The following is a 25,918-nucleotide window of genomic DNA, read 5'->3' as shown; positions in this document are numbered from 1 at the left end:
CCACGCCACCCCGCCGCTCCGTGATGTCAGGCTTTCCTGTTTGTGCTCGGGAGCACACTCTCCCTTTCTGAAATCCCGCGGATAAAGTTAGCACGCCGTGATTTCTCCAGCTCTGAAGGTGATCGGCAGCCAGCCACCCTTTCCCGTGGATCAGGTTTTCCTGATTGGCCACCAGGTGCCCCCAAAAGGTCCGGGTGCGGTATGGGGATCTAAGCGTGTCTCTCCTTCCTTCGCTCAAAGAAATAAAGGGGGAGGAGGTGCAAAAAGGGATGGGAGGAGGGGGTCGGATAAACGTCTGTTATCTGCTTGTTACTTATGGAATTAGATTCAATCAGGGCGACCCCAGTGAGAACGGCAGTGCTAGAAGCCAGGAAGTTTTTCATAAGGACCAAAAACAAAAAAACCCAGAAATTGGTCAGAGGGTATTCCAAAACCCACACCCCAGGGTTGCGCTCGTCCTGAATCAGCACACCACCAACAGGAAATGGCTCTGGACGTCTTTCTACCCCCCATAGTTTAAGGCTCATCAACTGTAACTGGCCGCTGTGGGAGGCAAAGGGACAAAGCAGGGGACGGTTTTGCTGAGACTGACAGCGTGCAAATGGGGCCACCGGCGGCCCGGGAGGTTCCCTGAGTCTCTGTGAGTCGTCACCATGGGTTGAGTTGTCTGTACTGTAGGGACACAGTGGGATGATAACCTCGGGGAGAGAGCCATTCAGAGGACACTGCCGGAGGGAGTTTTGTCCTAACGGAAAGTAAATCAACAGCGAAATTCCAGATGATAATATAATCAAACATTGTCACATGACAGAATTCCATGCCAATTGCACACACAAAAAAGTTTAGAGCTCATGTCTTGTATACTGTTCTCCCCTAAATGAATTTAATCGCCTTTAAATTTTTTTTAAAAGAAAGGCCTCTCACTAACTGCCATGCTAAGGCATAAGGCTGGGCTTTGGTTAATGAGAAATATATTATGAACTGAAAAGCTAGAGATCCCAGTATACTGCTCTTCCCAGGAGAGCAAAATAAATGTCAGTGAGGGTGCATCCAGGAAAAATAACAAGATCTTTGGACACTTCCGAACTTCTCGAAGTCACTCGGCAAAGTTCCCTGCAAACAACCAGAATCTATTGGACAGAAGGGATGCTCTTTTTATTGAACTTTGATTATTTCTATTTTTACCAAACCACGTAAACTAGACCTTTCAGTGACCACCAGCATAGTGTCCCCAGTGTCCAGAGGAAAATGCTGTGGAAGACCTACCATCTGCCTCTTAAGCCACTCCAGGCCCACCCCTATTCGGTGATCTCGAAGAACACAAGATACACCTGGGGGCAGTTAAACAACCCATCAGATTAATTTCACAACTACTTTAACCTGATTTTTGGCTGTGAATTTGGAGATGACTCCTTAAATGTTTTCTAGTTCAGGGATATTAAGAAATTTCTTCAAACTTGCCCCTCCCAGGAAGCCTTCTTGGACAGGACAGCTTATAACTCACAAGGCTCCAGTCAAGTTTCAGATCTCATCAGCCTCCTCTCCACCAACTCCCTGGCAGGCTACCTGATGAGTAAGGAGAAAATAGGCTTCCAGCAGATGCAGCTTCAAATCCTGGTTTTACATTAAGAGTGAACTTGGGTGCTACTTCCCTGGGCTTTCATTTCCTCATCTGTAAAATGGGACAAGGGCTTCCCTGATGGCCCTGGTAAAGAATCTGCCTGCTGATGCAGGAGACATGGGTTCGATCCCTGGGTCAGGAAGATCCCCTAGAGGAGGAAGTGGCAACCCACTCCAGTATGCTTACCTGGGAAATCTCATGGACAGAGGAGCCTGGTGGTACAGTCCATGGGGTCACAAAAGAGTTGGACAGGACTTAGTGACTAAACCAGAACAATAGCAAAATGGGACGAACATCTACCTCATAGAGTCTGAAAAAGAATTAAATGGAATATGTATACAACTCACCTAGGACATGATCAAAAACGCTCCATTCCCTTATTATCACACTTCCTCCCAAACTGCATTTTCCCAGACTCACTGAAAAGTTATATGTGTGCAATGTGCAGAAATCTAAAATGATGTCTTCTTACTAAACAATTTCAAAGAGATTTCCCAAGAATAACTACTTGTATTTATACCCAATAATGTACATGATTTTGTCCAAATGTTAATCCTCAAAAAAAGGCTGGTTTTCTGCTAGACAGGATACCCAAGTGTTGCAGTTTACAATTTTTAAATATTTATTTTAAAATATTCCACCTGCAGGCAGCTCAGCCAGTATTACCTTATTACATACTTTTGGGTTAAAATACTCCTGATCAGTATCTGGGGAGGATAACTCAGTAAACCATTTATAACTAAGTTTGAATTTATTTACTAGATTAATCTACCTATGACCTTATATAGTCCTAAAAGAACAAGTCAAGTTTTGTTTAAAGGATATCAGCAGTGTTTTGTACTTTTCACCTTTCATCTCCTTGGTTAAGTTTATTCCTAGGCATTTTATTCTTTTCAATGCTTTTTTAAGTGGGACTGTTTCCTTAATTTCATTTTCAGACTGTTCATCATTAATGTATAGAAACGCAACTGATTTTCATGTATTAATTTTATATCCTGCAACTTTACTCGATTCATTTGTTAGTTCTGATAAGTTTCAACAAATAGTGCTGGGAAAACTGGATATTCACATGTAAAAGAATGAAATTGAACACATCTAACATCATACACAAAAATCAACTCAAAATTAATTAAAGACTTAGGCAGAAGACCTGAAACTATAAAATTCATAGAAGACTACATAAGGGAAAAGCTTGATAACATTGGTGTTTGCAATGATTTCATGGCTATGACACCAAAACCAGAGGCAACAAAATCAAAAATAGACATGTGAGACTACATCAAACTAAAATACGTCCACACAGCAAAGGAAACAGTGAAAATGCAACCTATAGTATGAGAGGAAATATTAGCAGAAAGCATCTGATGAAGAGTTAATATCCATAATATATAAGGAACTCCTATAACTCAATGGCAAAAATAATAACTGAATTTTTAAATGGGCAAAGGACTTTAAAAAAAACACATTTCTCCAAAGATGTACAAATGGTCAACAGTTCTGTGAAAAGAAGCTCACCATGACTAATCATCAGGGAAATGCAAATCAAAACCAAATAAGATATTATATCACCTCACACCTCTTAGGATGGCCATTACTTAAAACAAAACAAAACCACACCTGTTGACCAGGATGTGGAGCAAAAGAAACACCTGGACACTACTGGTGAGAATGTTAATTGGTACAGTCCTCACAGAAAACAATGTGGAGGTTCTTCAACAAATTAAGAATAAAACTACCATATGACCCAGCAATTCAATACTGGGTATTTATCCAAAAGAATTTAAATCAAGATCTCAGAGAGACCTGAGGGCTCCCACATTCATTGCAGCACTATGTATAATAGCCAAAATGTGGAAACAATGTAAATGTACGTCGGTGCATCAATGGATAAGGAAGATGTGATATATATAAACAGAATATTATTCAGCCTTGAAAAAGAAGGACATCTTGTCATATGCAACTACACAGATCTCCTTGCACTGCAAGGAGATCCAACCAGTCCATCCTAAAGGAAATCAGTGCTGAATACTCATTGGAAGGACTGATGCTGAAGCTGAAACTCCAATACTTTGGCCACCTGCTGTGAAGAGCTGACTCATTCCTGATGCTGGGAAAGATTGAAGGCGGGAGGAGAAGGGGAAAACAGAGGATGAGATGGTTGGATGACATCACTGACTCGATGGACATGAGTTTGAGCAAGCTCTGGGAGTTGGTGATGGACAGGGAAGCCTGGCATGCTGCAGTCCATGGGGTTGTAAAGAGTCGGACACGACTGAGCAACTGAACTGAACTGAACTACACAGATGAACCTAGACGCCATTATGCTAAGTTAAATAAGCCAGTCCAGAAGGACAAATACTGCATGATTCCACTTACATGCGGTATCTCAATTAATCAAAGTTGTAGAAGCAGACAGTAGAAGGGTGGTTGCCAGGAGCTAGGGGAGGGGGAAATAAGGAGTTGCTCTTCAGTGATGAAAAAGTGCTAGAGATCTACTGTACAGTATTATGTTTATAGTTAACAGGTATTGTACACTTGAAATTTGTTAGTTGAGGAGAGGGGAAGGAAATCAGAAAATACCTATTCTTAAGGCATTAGGATGTTGCTAGGAATAGTTTTATGTCACCATATTTGGTGATCACTAGAAGTCAGGAGCAATAGAAGATTCTTAGGATATAACAGGAAAAGGGAAGAGGTATGGAAGAACCCCAAATGAGAGAAAGAAAAAAATTTTTTTCTTGCTCAGGGCCAATAAATAGAGAACTGGTAAGAGCAAACATAAGCAGCTTGTGTGCAGATTCTTTAAGAGACTCTATCAGGAAATGGAAATACAGTTTATACACTCCATTTGTTCATTTATTTAGTCATTGGCTTCTATGACATCATGCTTTTCTAGATTTTACTCTACATCTCTGGCTGCAAGAAAAAAGTGAAAAATATAAAAATTGTGCAGTATAGTTATGTATGTAGGTTGACATGGAGTAATACTTATGTGCCTGGGTAAATGATGAGACACTTGTTATATCTCAACCTACAGTTGACCCTCACTTCTCATAGCCTTGTCCTCATATTTCCTCTCATGCCTATCATGAGTGTTAAATAAACTATCCTATATAAAGTAGCTAACAGAATAAACTATGCTAAATAAAGCACCTGAGAGAGTGCTTTTGGAACACAGGCGGCCTTGAATAAAAATGTATCTTCTTCTCTCCCTACCCCCACACTCTCCCTTTAGTGTAATTCTGTGTTCATTTACTGCATTTGGTTTGCAATCTGCATGTTCTTTAGATGTCTGCTTAGGTAATAGATTGTACTGTGTGACAGACGAGTCAGAACAATGCAAGTATAATAGACATTGTACTTGGAAATAAGTGGGCAAAAACTTGTCTTAAATATGGCAGTATCAGCATAAGATAGAAAGGGGAAGGCCACGGCTTTGTCCTCAAACTCACTGCTGGACTGTGATGTCCTGCGCCCAGTTGAAAGTATAGAGGAAAACAGTCCTAAGACAGCGACAGTAATAATAACAACAGCTATGTGAACAAAGCTAAATAATTGAGAGGTCAGGATTCTCCTTCCACACATTAAGACTGCTGAGTGCATATTGCCTCTGCTTTCCTAAAGCCCTTACCTAAACAGATGAGCTTGAAAATTTTTCACACTTTTGAACAGAATTGATAATAGCCACTTTGCACCATTTTATTCACAATCTATATATACCTTTAGCATTCCACGCATGCATGCTCAGTCGCTCAGTCGTGTCCGACTCATTTTGACCTCATAGACTGTTGCCTGCCAGGCTCCTCTGTCCATGGGATTGATTCTCCAGGCAAGAATACTAGAGTGGGTTGCCATTTCCTTCTCCAGAGGATCTTCCTGACCCAGGGATCAAACCCACATCTCCTGCATTGGCAGTAGGATTCTTTACCACTGAGCCACCTAGGAAGCTTAGCTATCTATAGGTCCCTAAAAAAAAAAAACTTTTGGTGAGGTACATAAAGAAATAAATCTTTTACTTCTTCTTAACTCCTTCCCCCAACAATATCAAAGGTTTGTCCAAATGTAAACCACTTAATCCTCTCAACATCCCTATGAAATGCTTCCCCCTAGTCTTCAGGCTTATAAGCTATGTTGCTCATTAACTTTCCTTCTTCAGCCTTTCACCATCAGCCAGGCATCCTGCTATGGTTGTTTCTAGCTCTGCTAACTGGGGTTGCTCCATTCACCAACTCTTTGCTTGAACTTTCAACCTTGCTTTGCAAAAGGTAAGGAACCAGTCATGCTTGGTTAAAGATGACCAGTCCTCCAAACACTCAAAGCAGTAGAGGGTTGTTACTATTTTCTGAAGGCCCAGAGTTATTTTTACTAATTATCACAGACATACTATGAGGTAGGAGTTAAAATTTTTCTATGCTCTGTTATTAGGGAGTTATTTAATTTAAGCAAGCAAATTACAAGTCAATTTTAGATGGACCTACTACAACCAAAAGAAGAGGCTGCCTTAGGGGGTAGAAAATGGAGACAGAAGAAGCATAAATAGCACTTGACAGATGGCAGGCCAAAGGCAGAAGACTCCTCTGGCCATGATGACAAACGCTTTTCAACTAATAGTTTACCAGCTGGGGGTGGTTATTCGTAATTGTTGATGATGCCTTCCTGAGGAGGAAGTTGGTTACTGGAATACTGTTTGTAAGTTGGGCTAATAAGCATTATAAGCTCATCTAATTACAGATTTCTGTAAAAGACATCCAGAAATGTGTTCACATGGTTGAAAAGATCAAAACATAGAACAATCAGCTCAGACATAATGGCAGGTCTCTGTGATACATAACAAAACATTCTACAAAATGGAAAATGGGTGACCTGAGGCCAGGATGGGTTTTGACCAAGTCTCTGGAAGAAGTTACTGGGCGATGAGCCAAATCATATCTTGTTTCAGGGCTAAAGGAACCTCTTTTTTCCATAATATATTGAAGTGGTACCAAAAACCCAAATAAAGCTGCTAGAACATGTAGTCAGACACACCTAGATTTGAGTCCTGATCAATCCAGTTCTCTCTGAGGCACGGTCTCATCTCTAAGTCTGTAAAAAAAACAGGGATATAAACACCTTCCTCATTGGCTCAGAGTAAGAATTAAATGAGTCTTTGGCACAGTATCTGGCACCATAGTTAATACTCAGTTAAGGTTGTTGATGGTGATAATGGTGTCAAGCCAACAAGTTGCAAAAGCTACAAGACACTGACTACATGAAAAATCAGACCTATAGATTGAGTCGCTCAAGACTTTGCAGCTTGAAGCAAAAACTTCATGATACAGAGAACCAGACTGGTCGGTCAGTGAGCAACATTAAGTCTCCATATGGCACAGAAAAATACTGCACTTTGTGTCCTTTCCTACCTCAAACTACCTCCACGCAGGGATCAGAGTAATCTTTTAAAATCACCAAACCATCACCTCCTATTCTTTTTTCTCTATTTATATTTAATTGAAGGATAATTGCTTTACAATACTGTACTGGTTTCTACCATATAGCAACATGAATCAGTCATAGGTAAACATATGTCCCCTCCCTCTTGAACCTCCCTCCCACATCCCAGCCCATCCCACTCCTCCTGGTGGTCACAGAGCCCCAGTTTGAGTTCCCTGAGTCATACAGAAAATTCCTACCAGCTATCTGTTTTAAATCCCTCTAGTAGCTCCCCATTGCTAAGAATAAAAACCTAAATCCTTTTCATATTCCATAAAGTCTTGCCCAGGCTGGCCCCTTCCACTTCACTTTCTATACACTCTCTGGGCTCAGCGACCTCAGTCTTTCTTTCTTATTTATTTACTTGGCTGTGCCAGGCCCTGGTTGCAGCACGCAGGATCCTCAATCTTCATTGTGGCATGTGGTATCTAGTTCCCTGACCAGGAAAAAAACACAGGCTTCCTGCATTAAAAGCATGGAATATTAGCCACTGGACCACCAGGGAAGTCCTCCACCCCCAGTCATCTTTCAATGCCTTGAACATATCTGGCTCCCCACCATCACAGAGCCTTTACTCATGTGATTCCCTCTTTGGGGGACATTCCTCCTTCCTCTCCTCTCCCATTTGGGCTAAATCCCCCTATTATGTGCTCTCGTGGCAACTTCTCCCTTTGCAGTTCTATCACATTTGTAATTTTTCATCAAATTGTGTGATTATTTGATAAATATCCATTTCCCCCAAACTCTGTGCAGGCAGAGGTAATGTCAGTTTTCTCATCATTGTATTCCAGCACCTCACACAGTACCTAACACATGGTAGATGCTCAATAAATATCTGACCTATCAACAGAGAGATACATAGATAAATTCATGCTATAAATTCAGCAAGTGCTTAGTAATTGTTGCTGAATAAATAAATATAAATTTAATATAAATAAATATAAGTATAAATTTTCTTGGGCTCCAAAATCACTGCAGATGGTGACTGTAGCCATGAAATTAAAAGATACTTGCTCCTTGGAAGAAAAGCTATGACCAACCTAGACAGCATATTAAAAAGCAGAGACATTACTTTGCCAACAAAGGTCTGTCTAGTCAAAGCTATGGTTTATCCAGTGGTCATGTATGGATGTGAGAGTTGAACCATAAAGAAAGCTGAGAGCCAAAGAATTGATGCTTTTGAACTGTGGTGTTGGAGAAGACTCTTGAGAGCCCCTTAGACTGCAAGGAGATCAAACCAGTCAATCCTAAAGGAAATCAGTCCTGAATATTCATTGGAAGGACTGATGCTGAAGCTGAAACTCCAATACTTGGGCCACCTGATGTGAAGAACTGACTCATTGGAAAAGACCCTGATGCTGGGAAAGATTGAAGGCAGGAGAAGGGGACGACAGAGGATGAGATGGTTGGATGGCATCACTGACTCAATGGACATGAGTTTGAGCACACTCCGGGAGTTGGTGGTGGACAGGGAAGCCTGGCCGTGCTGCAGTCCATGGAGTCGCAGAGTCAGACACTACTGAGTGACTGAACTGAACATAAATAAATCTGAGATATTACCTCTACCTTAAGGTTGCTTATACTGTAGAAGCGGAAAAAGAACATAAAGGGGAAAAAAAAATGACTTTACAAAACCACAGATTAGCAGGTACAGATTTAGAGAGCAGGGTACTGAGCAATGTGTCTCAGAGAGGAAGCTGAGAAAAGGGGCCAGGTGGTGAGTGCCCTTAAAGGACTTGCAGATAATTACAGTTTTTATTAAGGCTTCGTTACCACTAGTTTTGAAGAAAAAAAAAAAAGCAAGATGTACTGGAAGGAAGTAAAGGAAGTCTTCCAGTAGAAAGAATGGAAGCTTCAGAGGATAATAATTGCTTACAAAAGTGGCTAATGTAGTCCAGGCAAATGAAGTTTAAATAAAGAAGTTGGTTGGTGGAGATTCCTGGTTTGGTTTAAGAGGAAACTGAAATGGTAAGAGTGTGAACAAGATGATTCTAATACTTGTCCAAAGGATGGCTTAGAGGTAAGAAGGTGGAGTGGTAGGGTCATCGGATAGGAAGCTATTACAGTCATATACTTGCCAAATAATCAACCTAGGCTGAGACAAGGGTTTTAAAATAAAGAGTCTGATGCACATTACCGTATGTAAAGCAGATAGCCAGCGGGAATCTGGTGTACGCTGCGGGGACACACATACATACACACATCATACATCATACGCCGGTGCTCTGTGACAGACCAGAGGGGTGAGACGGGGCGGGCGATGGGAGGGAGGCTCAAGAGGGAAGGGACATATGTATACCTGTGGCTGACTCATGTTGATGTATGGCAGAAGCCAACCCAATATTGTAAAAGAAATTATCCTCCAATTAAAAATAAATAAATTTTAAAAAAATAAAATAAAGAGTCTGAATGATATTCTGGAAAAATAAATGTTGCAACTTGAGGACAGGCAGCATGTTGCAAGGAAATGAAGAGGGGAAAAAAAAAAGACCTGCAAGTTTTAAAGAGTGGGACACTGGGATCGTGGTGGAGACATGAAAACAAAGAGAAAATGGGAGGGGCATTTTGTTGTGGGTGAAAATATGATCAGTTCAGTTCTGGAGAGAAAGAAAATAGAGATAGTGAAGTGATGGGAAGGAAAGATAAAGACTAGAAATGGAGAAAGTGAGTTGCAAGTTAGTACACATAGGAAGTTGTTTGAAATCACTAACGCACGTAATTCTCCCTCAGGTGAAGAGATGCGGAGTCTAAACAATCTCAAAATGCATCTACAACTGAAGATGACCAAACAAAAATAACCAGAAGACAAGAGAGAGAGGGAAGGGGAACCGGGAGAGCTTGGGTTTTATGGAAGCTAACGCTGAAAGGAAAGCTTACTGCCACTAAAAATTCTCAAACACACTAAAATCAATCTTGGAATACAGTCAATGGACTTTAGAATACTTCGAATGACTAAAGATTTACTTTCTGTCATCATCACAAGATGCTGCACACATTTGAAAAGGATTTTCCCTGTTTAAAGACAAAGAAAAGGTGTTTTTTTTTAATTTAATTATCACTAGTTATTCTAGTCTGTGAACACGCTTCAATAAAATGTAACCAAAGTTAATTGAAAGTCCTAGTGTGGTCAGTTATATAACACCAGAATTGCTGAATAGCTTAAATGTGGTGTTTTCCCAGAAATATTTGTCTTTTGGATGAAACCAAGAATGGAAAGTTTCTGCCTTAAAGGAGAACTTTGGAGAAGGTGGAAAGAAAAGAAAAACATATATGATGGAAATCTAACTTTCATCATAATTAGCCCAAATGCTGCAAGTATGGTAACTACTCACACAGAAAGACACAAAGAAAAGTAAATCTCACTGTTTTAGAGAGTTACTTGTGAGCCATATATCAATTTGATGTCTTTTTAAAAATCAGAAAGTATCTCAAATATTGCCTTTGCCAGGAACAAATTTTAGACAGATCTTTGGTTCTTGTTATTTCCCTGTTAAACTGGCAGAATCAACGGCTACTAACTCATACTTAATCCTGTTTTGTCTAGGACATGAAGCGAGGTCTATAGAATGAAAATGTGTTCAGTTCAGGGCAGGAGAAAGGGAGAAGTCATAATCCTTGGTTGATTCAACTTCTTTTAGATAGAATAGCGGATGCTCTAGAAAGCTGCCTATACTGGTTTTTCTTCCCTTTCCATCCAGAGATAATGGGTGCGTGCGTGCGTGCGTGTGTGTGTGTGTGTGTGTGTGTGTGTGTGTTATGGAAAAGGGGAGTTTTGGATGCATGCAGTGGGAGGTGGGGTGTTGGGTGAGGTGTGTGTGTGTGTGTCTGAACTGAGTGAGTGTGTATGTATTATAGGATGAGAGAACTGATAGAGTAGATTGGCCTTCATCTTGAACCTTAATCATAAAAATCTCATGATTTCTCTCCAGAATCACGTAAATTCAACAGAAAGGCACTGTAAAGAAATGACAATACAACTGTAAGTTATACGGCAACGTTAGAACAAAATAAGTAACATACATTTACTTATAGCCAAACAGATGATATATTTAACGTTATTTGAAGGAATTCCTCTCCTGTAGCTTGTCAGGATGCCTTGCTGTGAAGTCAGTGTGTCCTGTACCTCAGAAAACCACACCACCCTTGGCTGAAGGCTCATGACCTTAGCATGGAGACCAGCTGGCATTCCTGGCATGCATGCCCAACTCAAACTAAGTCCTTGGTCCTCGCCACCTGCAAAGGTTGGGCAAGCAGAGGGAAATGCCTCAACATGATTAGTCCTATAAATCAGTATCAGACTCTAGCTGTCCAAAGAGGGTCCAGAAGATCCTAGAATCAGTTCCAGGTTCCTAGGATTCCAGGACTAAACTGGGCCACCCAGGATTTTGTCGTGACCATGAACCATGTGAAGCACATCGTCTTGGGGTGGTGGAGATCAGATCAAAACAGAAGCCCGACTCTGACTATCATCTCATAGAACAGAGCTGCCATCTCCAGAGTGCTGGACAGCCTGTCTCTGGACTATTTTGTGGGAGAGAATTAGAAGTCTTTCGTGTTTAAATTGTTGTGAATTTGGCTCTCTGTTACAAGTAGCCAGACCTACATTCTAATTAATATACCTGTTAAATAGAAATCAGTAGAAAGTCACTTAGCCAAAGGCTAGATCATAATATTCTAAGACTGACTCTCATGTACTCTGATTCTGAAATTGTTCTGGGCTCTCAAAGGGATTCTTTTACCCATTTATGAGCTCCTGTGTAATGAATATTTGCGTGTTCACTACATCAGGCACTGTGCTAGGCACTGCAGAAATAACTTTCAACAAGACAGTCCTGGTGACTGCCTCCTGGTGCTGATGGATTAGAGGGAGAACCAGAACAAACCATGTACATTACAGGATGCTAGGTGCAGAGAGAAGGGATGTTGTTGGAGCACACAGGCTGAGCCCACAGGATTTCAGGGGTTGCTTCCCAGAGAAAATGACCCCCACAGTGAGCTCTGAAAGCTGAGAAGGACTTAGAAGTATGAGAAGAAGGGGATGAAGGAGGAAGAGCGAACAGTCCCGGCAGAAGAGGCAGAACAGGGGCAGGCCCAGGACTCAGAGGGGTCACAGATCAAATAGAACCCTAGGCATGGCCTAGTTCATCAAATGTGCCAAATATGCAGGGACTACACATTTTTCCTGAAAAAGAAGTAGCGCTAATTGACTTAATAGTATAACATAGTAGAGACATGGGTTAGATCCCTGAGTCAGGAAGATCCCCTAGGAAAGGAAATGGCAACCCACTCCAGTATTCTTGCCTGGGAAGTCCCATGGATGGAGGAACCTGGTGGTCTACAGTCCACAGGGTCACAAAGAGTCGGACATGGCTGAACACAGCATACCAACTGGACACATGTCCCTTGGAAACATGAAGGATGCTTTTGTTTTATTTTCTATAACCCCATAATCCCTCAGATAATTCTCTGGGAAGGGTCAGGTAAATAAATAACTATCTTAAGGACTTTAACAGAGCACATGCTATGCATCAGGTGCTAACTGCACATCCTGGTCCCAGGTCTCAAGTCAGGGAGGCAAAGCCCGCAGGCGAGAGGAAGGGGTGTGCCTGTGAGTTCCTGGGCTTCCCTGGCAGCTCAGTGTGAAGGACCCGCCTGCCAACCAGGAGATGCGGGCTCAATCTCTGGGTAGGGACGACCCCATGGAGGAGGAAATGGCAACCCGCTCCACTATCCTTGCCTGGAAAATCTCATGGACAGAGGAGCCTTGTGGGCTACAGTCCACAGGGTCACAAAAAGAGTCGGACAAGACTGAAGCGACTAAAGAGCAAACAACAGGAAACCATACAGACTCCAAACTCCAAATCAGAATGCTAGTGTTACAGTTTGTTCTGCTTAGACCAGCCATCCGAGCACAAACAGAGGAGAGTCCGGTCCCTCTCTGGGGGTGGGGACACAGGCTGGCTGGAAGGACCTCTTGCAAGTCTACCTTGAGAATACTTGGTGCTGGTGCGACCCCTGACCAGGGAATGAGACAGAAGAAGAGTGAGGTCTCTTTCCAGGGAGGAAAAAGCAACTTTAGAGATGGTGAATGCTGTGAGCCTCCTGACGGAGACTTGAAGGGTGAACAGAATGTCTAGGTGGGAGGGGAAGGGTTTGAAGGAAGCAGAGCAGGAGAGGGGAGAGAAATCTGAGCAGAAGAATTTTTGGCATGAGCCAAAAATAAATAAATAAAGTTTAAAATGTAGACTTCAAGGCACAGAGCACCACAAGAGAAAGAGACATTTCGTAAGGCTAAAAGGGGCAATGTATCAGGAGGATGAGTATAAACGTATATGTACTTGATTAGACAGATTGAAAAAACAAAAACAAAAATGTGAGCCCAAGCTGGCTTCCCTGACTCAGACAGTGAAGAGTCCGTCTGCAATGCAGGAGACCTGGGTTCGATCCCTGGGTCAGGAAGATTCCCTGGGGAAGGAAATGGCAACCCACTCCAGTATTCTTGTCTGGGAAATCCCATGGACAGAGGAGCCTGGCAGGCTACAGTCCATGGGGTTGCAGAGTCGGGACACAATTGAGCGACTAACACCTTCAAGCCTGGAGTCAAATGTGAGGCCATCCCAGACTAGACAGAGGGAAGGAGGCCACCCAGCCCCCTCACACCACACACCCACACTCACCCATCGCCCCTCTGGCTCACTGTCTCACCAGAGCATTCCACGAGTCGTATGAATGGAAATGTATAACTTTACCCAGTGTAGGCTGTCCAAGTTCCTCTGTGCTCTAGTGGTTTGAGATTTACATCCCTGACGTAGGTCAGAATTATGTATAATTTATTCACTAAAGCATGACTGTCATCTGTTTACAGACACAAATATCTTTGCATTGGTAATCACTAACACTTTCTGTCATTTTGCAGTTTACAAAATGATTCCACATATATTAGTTCCCTTAATCCTCACGACTCCCAAAAGTAGAGGTATTACTATCTCCATTTTATGACTTAAGAAAGTGAAATGTCACGACTGCAAAGGCAACATAAATGCTTAGAGCCAGGTCTTTTGACTCCAAATATCATGCCACTTTCAAAAGAATACATTTTTATTTCCAGAACATTTGTCTACATTCTTGCTTGTATGTTTTTAGGACTTACGGCACCTCAAGGAGTACATTAGTTCTTCATGAAAAAAAAGTTCACGTGTTAGCTGCTCAGACATGTCTGACTCTTTCGCTACCTTGTAGACTGTAGCCCTCCAGGCTCCTCTGTCCCTGGCATCGTCCAGGCAAGAATATCAGCGTGGGTAGCCATTCCCATACCCACTAGTAATCAGAGGTACATCCACACAGTTGCCAGCCGTCAAGAATGACGTCCTCACTGGTTCTTTCATGAGTGTTTATGCCCAGTGCCCCTATCCTGGCTCAGGTTCCTCAGACGTGGCACATCGGCCCCATTCATCCATTCATACAATCATGCAGACGGCCATTATGCTCCAAGTACTGTGCTAAGTGCTGGGCAAACTGGAGGATCAATACAGAGCCCCTGCTTTCAGAGGACTTACCATCTTAGGAAGGAGAGAGACCAGGATACGGGACCTTGTAAAAAGAACGCGCGAATGCTTTTTGGAGCGAGCATGAGGTGAGACGCCTAGCATCGAGAGGCTCTTAATCCAGAGTTAAGGAGTCAGGGATGGCTAAAGCTGAGACTTTAATGGGAAGCAAAAATGAGCGTGAACGTTTTCAACAGTACGAGAACCATGAACTTCCAGATGTTCAAGCTGGATTTAGAAAAGGCAGAGGAACCAGAGATCAAATTGCCAACATCCGTTCGTTCATCGAAAAAGCAAGAGAGTGCCAGAAAAACATCTACATCTGCTTTATTGATTATGCCAAAGCCTTTGACTGGGTAGATCACAACAAACTATGGAAAATTCTTCAAGAGATGGGAATAGCAGACCACCTGACCTGCCTCCTGAGAAATCTATATGCACGTCAAGAAGCAACAGCTAGAACTGGACATGGAAAACAGACTGGTTCCAAATTGGGAAAGGAGTACGTCAAGGCTATATATTGTCACCCTGCTTATTTAACTTATATGCAGAGTACATCATGAGAAACACTGGACTGGATGAAGCACAAGCTGGAATCAAGATTGCTGGGAGAAACATCGATAACCTCAGATATGCAGATGACACCACCCTTATGGCAGAAGGCGAAGAAGAACTGAAAAGCCTCTTGATGAAAGTGAAAGAGAAGAGTGAAAAAGTTGGGTTAAAACTCAACATTCAGAAAACTAAGATCATGGCATCCAGTCCCATTACTTCATGGCAAATAGATGGGGAAACAATGGAAACAGTGACAGGCTTTATTTTGGGGGGCTCCAAAGTCACTGCAGATGGTGACTGCAGCCATGAAATTAAAAGACACTTGTTCCTTGGAAGAAAAGCTATGACCAAGCATATAAAAAGACAGCATATTAAAAAGCAGAGACATTACTTTGCCGACAAAGGTCCATCTAGTCAAAGCTATGGTTTTTCCAGTAGTCATGTATGGATGTGAGAGTTGGACCATAAAGAAAGCTGAGAGCCAAAGAATTGATGCTTTTGAATTGTGGTGTTGGAGAAGAGTCTTGAGAGTCCCTTGGACTGCAAAGAGATCCAACCAGTCCATCCTAAAGGAAATCAGTCCTGAATATTCATCAGAAGGACTGATGTTGAAACTCCAATACTTTGGTCACCTGATGCAAAGAACTGACTCACTGGAAAAGACTCTGATGCTGGGAAAGATTGAAGGTGGGAGGAGAAGGGGACAACAGAGGATGAGATGTTTGGATGGCATCACCGATTCAGTGGACATGAGTTTGAGTAAACTCTGGGAGTTAGTGATGGACAGGGAAGCCTGGCAAGTTGCAGTCCATGGGGTCACAGAGTTGGACACGACTGAGCGACTGAACTGAACTGAATCTAGGGGGAGAATGCTTAGTCCAGGAAAAGGAATGACATGAACAAAGGCATGGATGCCAATGGGAAGAAAGTAACTTCACAGATACCACTGAATATACTTTGACAGCCTGAAGGATGAGTGCAGTGGGAAGGCACTGCTGAGAGATAAGAGTCAGATTACGAAGAGCCTGGGAGCCCCGTGAAAGAATCTGGGCTTAATCCATGGTTTCCATTAAACCATGAAAAGATATCACACAGTAGGGTGACATGAGAAGAGTCACATTTTAAACAGATCTGACTGCAGTATGGAGAAACGACTCGAGCAGCACGGCCCCCATATAAATATGTGTGAGCCACTTAGGGAATTTTAACTTTTCTAGGAACCACTTTAAAAAATAACAGAGCAGATGAAATTAATAATTAATTTGAATAATCTAGTTTCTTTAACCCACAGTACTAGAAAGAGGTACGGCGAGAAGTGAACACATGGGAGAAGTACTCAGGAAGTCGAAACTTGTTACAGGTGAGAACTTACTTTAGTTCATTTGACTCATTAGGATCAAATGAATCTTCCTGAAATATAGCTCTACTTAAGATATCCCTGTGTTTTAATTTTTCCACATTCTTGCTCTTTAGCCACCAGATAAAGCCCAGACTCTTTAGCCAGCAGCAGACTCTGCCTTTCCTCCGGCATCTGCATCCTCCCATCCACACTGATGGGCCTCTCTGCTCCCATCTGTGGACCCAGCATCTAAGACCAGTCATAACCTTATGCAGAAGGAATGAAAAGACCTCGGCTCAGCACTCTGGAATGGAGCATCAGACTTCTGCTCCTCCTTAGAGTCAGGCCCCCGTGTTCCAGGTCTGACTCCTGGCTTGGAAGTCTGCCTGGTCCCTCTGGGGTGGGGGCCTTGCATTTCACTCTCCATTCCACTTTTTCCTCCTTCCAGAGTTTGGAAGCCTGCCCATGAACCTGAGCTTAGTGGCTGGAGCCTGCTGACTGCTGACCGACATTCTTATTCCCTCCCTGCTGAAGACATTTCTTAGGGCCACCTGGTGCTAGATTTTCCAGTACCAGCACCTCCCAGCCTCAAGATCTGCCAGCCACCTCCCAACATCAGCTCCACTCACCCAGGCAAGTGGAGTGACCACCTTGTCATCTGCTGCCACATTCCTCTGAGTCTGCCTTCCAACGCCTTGTCTGCAGCCTAGACTTGCCCCACAGCTCCTGCCCCAGCCCCCCGGCAGATCTAGCCTCTGCCAGCTTGCTCTGTCTTTGGCAGTGAACCCGGCCATTTCTCACAATGTCTTGAGCTATAACAATCAACCACCAAGGCCCTGCAAACGTCCACCCCCCGCCACTGAAACTTCCTCCCTGAGCTCATGTCCCCTTTACTCCAGTCAAAACCATCTCCCTGTCATTTGCCATTCATGCCCCACGCTTCCTGACCTCCCTGATTCACTCCATCCAACCACTCGGCCTGGCAAGGGCCTTCTCCCATTCCACCCCCATTCCCTGAGGGATTCTCACTAAATATTAAGCCCCCAAACATGACAATCTGTAACCTCCTCCCCATCCTGACTGGAAATGACATCCCTCTCCTCTGAACTCCTCCAGTTCATTATCTGGATTTCCAGTATGGCTTTTATTACATTCTTCCTTCTTGCAAATGTCTTATCTCCCCAAGAATATAAATAAATGGCTTGGGAATAAGATCCATGTCTGATTACTTAGCAAAGCAAAATAGCTAGGGGAGAGGGAAGGAGGGAAAGAGGGACTTGGCTCCATTTTGCAAAATGAGTAACAGTCCATCAAGGATTATAACGGAGCAAGCGTGCACAGTCAAGCGCCTGCTTAGCATCCTTAATATCTTTCCTGAAACATGGGGGATATGGGCCCCTGTGCCTATAGACGTTAAGGAAATTCTGAGAGTCCCTTAAGTAATATACAATATTATTCTATATAGCCTCTCTATTTAGAGTTATCTCTTTGCATCTCCCCCTCAACCCCAAATGCATCTGGGAGCCCCACTCTCCCACCCTAAGTCTTGATGCTTCCTAAAACAGAGCTGGAATAAATTCAGCCACCCAGCTCAGACCCCTGCAGTCCCTCCTTGGCACCTCCTAGGTCCACAAGTGTGATAAAAGGCAGCACAGCAGCTTTCCCCGGGGATAGAAAGAAATCTGTGGACCCAAGGATCATGGGACAAGCCTCCCACCAGCACAAGCGGGAAAGGTAGACTGCCAAGAGTGGGTGTTTCTGTTTGTTATTAAAATGGGCAAAGTTAGTTCTCGCTCCCTGAATAATAGTCAGCCTCTTGTTCCCTGTGTGGCAGTACATGCTGGACGTGGAGATTGTCTTGCCAAATGTCTATGACACGGTATGATGGGGGAGAGTTAAGCACATTGTACACAAGTACTTCATGCCTGTTTTCCGGCTTTCCTCTGAGGCACTCCAGATTCTTCATAAAACATAACAACTATCTCACCAGATCTATGTACAGGAGGCAGAGTACATTACCAAGTAGAACCCACCCACCACAATGTCTTCTCTACTGGGGCCTATCCTGCAATGTTAGACACCCAAATGGCTTTCCGGTCTAATATTCTTGTTCAACTATAAACATATATAAGTGTTGAATCCCAGGCCAGGACGTCCGAAGGCCCAGTGGTCTGGAGTCCTAAGATGCTAGGCAGACATCAAAATGCCAGGTTTTATGAAGAAGCATCTAACAGTGACTAAACATGCTTCAGAGGCTTTCCAGTGCTTAGTCACTCCTCACTGCTTCCACGTCTGAGCAATGCACTCCCTTTCCTGATGAAGCTATTGGTGCTCAGTGTCCTTTAGAAGCATCAAAGAAGATTCTCTAGTGCCTCACAAATTTGATGGCTTTGATGTTGATAATGAAGCTCTCAAAACTCCATGTGTCTGGGTTGAGCTAACACGTGAAGTGAAAGTGAAAGTCGCTCAGTCATGTCCGACTCTTTGCCACCCCATGGACTATACAGTCCATGGAATTCTCCAGGTCAGAATACTGGATTGGGAAGTCGTTCCCTTCTCCAGGGGATCTTTCCAACCCAGCAATCGAACCGGGGTCTCCTGCATTGCAGGTGGATTCTTTACCAGCTGAGCTACTAGCAAAGTCCTGAGATAACATGGTCAAGCCCTGTCTTTTAGATGCTTTACCTGGAATTGGAGCCCTGGTGTCCTTGTGGCAGGTACCCTGTGGACAGAATGCCATCACAGTCCTTGTAATTAGAAGCCACATCCTTTTCTGACCCAACACAAGTGGAAAATTAATGACTTGGGACAAGAATTATTCTATTGATCGGCTCTAGAGCGTGACAGATGCTCAAGGGGAAGAGCAGACAAGGAAGCTGAACTGTGAGCATCACTTATTTATGTATCAGATTCCAGAAGCTAAGGTACAGAAAGCACTTTAAGAATAAAAACAGAAACCAGCTACACAAGTCTAAGAAAACATTATTTTTCTTTCTACTCAAAATAGATTTGTATAATCTTTAGAGTGTAAATGGGCCTGACTTTTTTTAAAGCACCATTTGGTAATATCAATATTAAAAACACACTTCCCCTTTGAACAAATAATGTCACCACTAGGAATTTACCCAGTGGATATACATGGAACACTTCAACAAAACATTATGTCCAAGGATGGTCACTGAAGCATTACTTTGGCATGGTTTTAAAAATACATCAAAATATCCATCAGTAGAGGGACTGGTTAAATAAAAATAGCATATCCGTATAATGGATTAGTTAAAAGAATGAAATGAATCTGTGTGTGTCAATATGGAAAGGTTTCCATAACACTTTATTAAGGGGGAAAAAGTCAAGTACAGTACAGTGTGTATCGTGTGATTCCTTATGTGTTCAAATACACATATGTATGTGGAGAGGAGCACATAATTACATTCAGGCATGTGCAGGAAATCATCTCGGGAAATAGTTAGCCGTGGTAAACATTGAGTAAAGGACCTGAGATGGGCTGGAGAAAGAGCTTAACTGGGCAGGGTGGCATTTGGGAGACAGATCAGGAATCAGAGTAGGTGTCTTCTTTGTACTCTCCATTGTTGAAAATACTAATAAACATTCTATTATTATTTGAAACAGTTTCTAAGTTAGTATCTTCAACAGAAATTGGGTATGTGTCCAAAGAGCAAAGCAAAAAAAAAAAAAAAAAGAGGCTCTTGGCTGAGAGATGGATCATGCCCTCAGCCAACTCAGCTAAAGAGGAAGTATTCTGGTCCGCAGAGAGGGAGAAGCTGGCCTCTGCAAAAACTGCTGTGTATTAGGGTGGAGGGGGAAGTGGAAAGAAGAAGAAGAATTGCCTCATCTGGGTTTTTAATTGAATTTTAATTTTTCCACTTATTTCACTTTGGAAAAGGGACTTTGATAAGAGGAACTAGCACTTGCCCAAGAATAGAAGGGACCAAAATGTTGTCCCTGCTACCTAGAAAGACTTGGAAGGAACACTCTCATCCCTTCCTGACTCCAATCAGAAGGGTGAAAGAGGTGTTCACAGGGAATGTTGACAAAGGGTAGACGCTGAAGTAGGAGGACTGTAAACCAGCCTCACAGAACACACACCTTCCAGAGCTGCTGGTGGCTCCCTTTCTACTGAACAGCATATTCTTTTGTGTTCTTGGCCTTGGGGAAGAACCGCAGCTTCATTAACCCATTGCACAGTCTGGGCTGCTGTGGCAAATGCCACTGTCTACCCAGACAGAGTGATAACAGAAAAGACTGAAACTCAATGGAGTCCACTGCACTGAAAGGCTCACTTGCCACATGACTCTTGTTTGTGATCTACACGGAGGCTTTCTATCAGCCAAAACCTCCTTCTGTGGCTTTCATTACAGGGCAAGGCTGTCCTTATTTATCTGAGTAAAATATCCATGACGCTGGTCTAGATATCAACCCTGTAAAGTAAGCATGACTTGAACATGATTTTCTACCTGATGGACCACCAGTTCCAGGGTAAGCATAGAATGTTCCCCTCTTGTCACTCCCATCCAATTATTCATCACCAGGGCAGAAGAAGGTAGAGAGCAGCATCATAAGCCTCATTGGATAATTTCTAAATGCTGGACCATCTTCAGGGAAGTCGACTTCCCCCAAGCCAGGTTGCTTCAGCTAGTTACAGTATAGGGCTAAAAAGGCCAAGGTCATGAGCTTATTTACCCTGAGGGCCAGTTAGCTTTGATCTGTTTCATGGCCATATATTGTATCCCTCAACCCAAACATCTGTTTCAAAAATGGATGCCCCTGATGACAAGGGAGACTGGTCCAAAGTAAAACAGGTGTCTGAGTTCAAATTCACCATGCTTCTGGAAAAACGACACGAAGCATACCAAAAATATTAAAATTACATCACCTGTTATTTGTTCCAAAGACATCAGGAAAAATAACACCAAGCAGACCTCAAAGATCTGCACAACTGCTAGACTGGTCGTCAGGCAGAACATAGCTATTTACTCATAAGAGCTCACTTTTGCTTTAAGAAGAAGGTATCATACTATAAACCCGTTTTTCCACTAAAATAATTTGAGAAAACTATTTCACTTAATATATACAGAATGTTCTACTTGTTTACAGGTATTCCCTTAGGGAGGAAACTGAAATCGAAATGAGTGTTATAAACTTCTATGCCCTTGGTACTCAGTCACTTCGATTTGTGACTTCACGTACCATAGCGTGCCTGGCTCCTCTGTCCATGGGATTTTCCCAGCAAGAATACTAGAGTGGATTGCCATGCCCTCCTCCAGAGGATCTTTCCAATCCAGAGATCGAACCCAAGTCTCCTGTGTCTCCTACATTGCAGGCAGATTCTTTACAACGGAGCCACTGGGGCACCCCTCTATGCCCTTTATATCTCTTTAAATATTTTATATTAAAAAGTAAATTCAACATTTCAGTCATTATTTGATCTGAACATTTTTCATGCTAATTATTTATAAATTCGTATTTCTTCGAATTGCTCTAATCCTTTCCTCACAAATATGTTCTTCACCCATATACTAAGGATAAAATACCTTCTTTTTTTCAATTGGCTCACAGACCCAGCACTTATGCTTTTCCACCATTTATTTAAAAAAAACGAATTTCCAATCTATCTTTCTTCACACTTCTATCTAGCTCCTTGCTTCTGAAGTTCCCAACACAATCCACAAACATAATCAATATCTGAAATACCACATGCATCAGTACCTGAAACACAGATGAAGATCTAGAACTGGGACTTCCCTGGTAGTCCAGGGGCTAAGACTCTGTGTTCCCAATGCAGGGGGCACAGGTTCGATCCCTGGTCAGGGAACTAGATCCTTCATTTGGCAACTAAGAGTTGTCATGCTGCAACTAAAGATCTCACATGCTGAAACTAAGAAAAAGATAAAATATATATATCTCACATGCCACAATTAAAAGATCCTGCACACTGCAATGAAGATCAAGGATCCCACGTGCCACCACTAGGACCCAAAGCAGTCAAATCAATACATACATATCTCACACTCTCACCTTGACCCAGATTTAACATTGAGGGCCATCTTACATACCTTGAAATCTGAGCACATCTACAACTGCAAGCTCTCTGATCTCAAGATAATAATAGATTTATTTCAGTTCAGTCACTCATTCATGTCCAACTCTTTGCAACCCCATGGACTGCAGCATGCCAGGCATCCCTGTTCATTGCCAACTCCCGAAGTTCACCCAAACCCATGTCCATTGAGTTGGTGATGCCATCCAACCATCTCATCCTCTGTCGTCCCCTTCTCCTCCTTCCTTCAATCCTTCCCAGCATCAGGGTCTTTTCTAATGAGTCAGTTCTTCGCATGAAGTGGTCAAAGTGTTGGAGTTTCAGCTTCAGCATCAGTCCTTCCAATGAACACCCAGGACTGATCTCCTTTAGGATGGACTGGTTGGATCTCCTTGCAGTCCAAGGGACTCTCAAGAGTCTTCTCCAACACCACAGTTCAAAAGCATCAATTCTTTGGCACTCAGCTTTCTTTATAGTCCAACTCTCACATCCATACATGACTACTGGAAAAACCATAGGTTTGACTAGATGGACCTTTGTTAGCAAAGTAATGTCTCTGCTTTTTAATATGCTGTCTAGGTTGGTCATAACTTTTCTACTAAGCAGCAAGCGTCTTTTAATTTCATGGCTGCAGTCACCATCTGCAGTGATTTTTGAGCCCCCAAAAAATAAAGTCTGTCACTGTTTCCCCATCTATTTGCCATGAAGATTGCAATACTACAAATAAAATTCACCATTTTTAACTCCCGATCCCAGAAAAACAGGCAGATCCCTTATTGGTAGGAATCTGTCCTCTGGGGGAAGAGGGAGTCTCGCTTTTTCTGTTTTCCTTCTGGTCACCTACAGTTGTGCCTTGAAAGAATGAAAAAAGAGTCCACAGTGGCTCCCAGATCCAAGGTGCCAGGTGTAGGATCCTGCCGGGGGTGGAGGTAGGGGGCTGGAACAGGACAGGATCTTCTCGTTCAGAAACTACTCCATCTATCACTGCTCATTTGACTTCAAAGGAGCACTGAAGCCAGGCCTCAAGAAAAGAATACAGCTACATCTGTGGAGGCTGGGAGTGACCTGAGAAAGTATGTCACCCTACTTATGTCAGACTTATGCTGACCACATAAGCCCTTTTTTCTTTTATGGCTACACTGTGGCTTTGTTGCTGTGTGCAGGCTTTCTCCAGTTGCGGGGAGCGGGGGCTCCTCCTGTTGCAGAGCAGGGGCTCTAGGCATGGAGGCTTCAGTAGTTGCAGCATGTGGGCTCCGTAGTTATGGTTCATGGGCCCTAGAAAGGGCAGGCTCCAGCAGTCATGGCACACAGGCTTTAGCGGCTCCTTGTCATGTGGAGTCTTCCTGGAGCAGGAATCGAACCATGTCTCCTGCATTGACAGGAGGGTTCTTATCCACTGTGCCACCAGGGAAGCCCTGACTACGTGAATCTTGACCCCAAACCTGAGACATGTGGTTTTACCATGGATTCTTCCCAACTTCTCTCAAGAACCTCTCCCAATTCTCCATAGGCTATTGAGCTGCCTTACAGTTTTTCTGTCCACCCTGATAAAGGACAGAAGCATAATATAAAATAAGGTGCCCCCATTCCCTGCCAACCATGGAGGATGGTATATAGCATCATTGTACCCAATAAAACTGTACACAGTGTATAGTTTCTCCTCCCTACGTGTTTATGAGGTCACTGGGAAAACTGCTACTCTTTTCATGTCTTCCCTCTCCTGTTTATCTTTGATATCCCCCCTTCTCCCTCCCCTAGCTTTCCCCTTCTTCTCTATCCTATAGACAGAGCCCCTTTTCTTCTCTACTATATAATTCTAAACACAGACTCTGCCAATAACCCTAAGCTATTGCTGCATCACGCTGATTTGCACCAGCTGTGCCTGATGGCGGTTAACCCACACTTACAACAGAGCCTTCTTAGATCTTCCTCTGAGAACAAGATTCCACATATATATCTAAAAGTCATAACCAGCAAGGTGGAAACTGAGCCAAGAATAAATAGATCCTGCTTTGAACTACTGATCACATTAAATAAGAAAAATAACACAACCAGAGCAAAGAAAAGTGCTACCCAGAGGTGTAGCCTAAAGATTCTTCTTGAACACGTACAACAAACTAGTAGATGATTTGCCCCCTCAAACATCCCACTCCCTAGTTTAAGGTCAATTCCCTCAATATTAATGAAAGGAAAACCCAGGTCAGGGCAGGGAGCTCAAGGAAGGGAAGACTTTCTCATGAAGAATTCAAGGGACAATAAAAAAGTATACTCCTACATATAGCTGACTCACTTCATTGTACAGCAGAAACTAACAACATTGTAAATCAACTATTCCTCAATTAAAAAAGGAAAAAGAAAAAATTAGGAGGCCTAAGAAAAAGTATGCTCCCAAATAAGAGCATCAAAAACTTTATCATGTAACTAGAGTTTGCAAAGCTTAGAGTCTTTGAGACTCTTAAATAGCTGTGAAAAGCCAAGTGCATGGAGCTGGGAATTAGCGTATAATGATGTTATTCTGCAACTTTGGGCAAATCACAATCTCAGATCATCAGTTTTCCTATCAGCTCACTCCCTGAGGAGTCACTGGCAAGGTCACCAGCTGGTTTGTGCACACTGAATTGTCTGGCCCATTTACTTTCCATTATGAAACCATGTGTAACGGTCCTGTGTCTGAATGTGATCAGGTCATGTGAATGACTGTCATTAGAAGGTAATCATCCTTCTTCATCTCTGTCCCAGTGCGACTGTGTTCCAGATTCGTCAAACCAAATTCCATTCTTCCTAGCTCCATAGGATAATGAACAAATGCCGTTAGTTTTGTTAAGAGAAAAACCTTCCAAGTTGTAAAATCATTTATTAGTTTCAAAAGCTCTGGCTAACCTCAAGATCAGGGACACAACGTGATTCATCTGATGCAAGAGGACATCAGCAGTCTAAGAAAAATATGTTATAACTAACTTTTTGTTACAAAGCTCATCTACTTATAAATTAGGTTCCTAGTGGCTGTCTTCACATCTGTTTCACTGTCAGTCCAGGAGGACATTAAAACAAGTCACTGCTAACCATCGCCTGTTGATGGCAGGCAGAAATGGTGTACTTTAGCTCAGGACAGCTTCAAGCCATCTATGAAAGTTCTTAGGTTGAAAATGTATAGGAGACAGATCTTCTATACTTATTTCGCTCACTAGGAGTAAAGTTTCTGTGCACTAAAAATAGCAACATAATTTCAGGCTCCCCAGAAAACACAGCATCCCATTAGTCTTTTTTTTTTATTTTTTTTCCATTTATTTTTATTAGTTGGAGGCTAATTACTTTATAATATTGTAGTGGTT

General features: G+C 42.7%; 1 protein-coding gene and 1 long non-coding RNA gene across 4 annotated transcripts in view; one reads left to right on the top strand and one right to left on the bottom strand.

Moving 5' to 3' along the window:
• The window catches only part of RGL1 (ral guanine nucleotide dissociation stimulator like 1), a 271,120-nt gene that overhangs the window by 130,742 nt on the left and 114,460 nt on the right, over positions 1-25,918 (bottom strand). The gene's annotated exons all lie outside the window — the stretch shown is intronic.
• On the top strand, positions 35-10,199 carry LOC122708161. Its single transcript, XR_006345030.1, has 2 exons — positions 35-188; positions 9,821-10,199. It is a non-coding gene; the product is annotated as an uncharacterized LOC122708161 (long non-coding RNA).

This window comes from Cervus elaphus, chromosome 14 (genome assembly GCF_910594005.1).
Source record: "Cervus elaphus chromosome 14, mCerEla1.1, whole genome shotgun sequence".
Taxonomy (NCBI): Eukaryota; Metazoa; Chordata; class Mammalia; order Artiodactyla; family Cervidae; genus Cervus; species Cervus elaphus.
The sequence above is the reverse complement of the archived record's forward strand: the minus strand, read 5'-3'. Positions and strand labels throughout refer to the sequence as shown.